The 201-nt window shown below is 42.8% G+C and overlaps 1 protein-coding gene across 1 annotated transcript in view; it reads right to left on the bottom strand.

Annotated features, from left to right (window-relative positions):
• Positions 1–201, bottom strand: part of cct4 (chaperonin containing TCP1, subunit 4 (delta)) — a 29,843-nt gene that overhangs the window by 2,250 nt on the left and 27,392 nt on the right. The gene's annotated exons all lie outside the window — the stretch shown is intronic.

Genomic DNA, 201 nt, shown 5'->3' with positions numbered 1-201 from the left:
AGTTATTCAAGACACATCAGTTGTTATACAATATGTCAACATTGTGTACGCAAAAGGAAAGTCAGCTGATCGCTAAACCTGGGAAGGAGGTGACGTCGCTACAACAACAGTCCAAAGAGTCGAGAAACACGAATCGTCTGATGGTCGCTCGCACAGGTTGCAAACACTTTTGTCAGGTTCAGGACACTTTAACTTACTAAA

This window comes from Etheostoma spectabile, chromosome 5 (assembly GCF_008692095.1).
Source record: "Etheostoma spectabile isolate EspeVRDwgs_2016 chromosome 5, UIUC_Espe_1.0, whole genome shotgun sequence".
Classification (NCBI taxonomy): Eukaryota; Metazoa; Chordata; class Actinopteri; order Perciformes; family Percidae; genus Etheostoma; species Etheostoma spectabile.
This window is presented reverse-complemented; position numbering and strand designations above follow the sequence as displayed.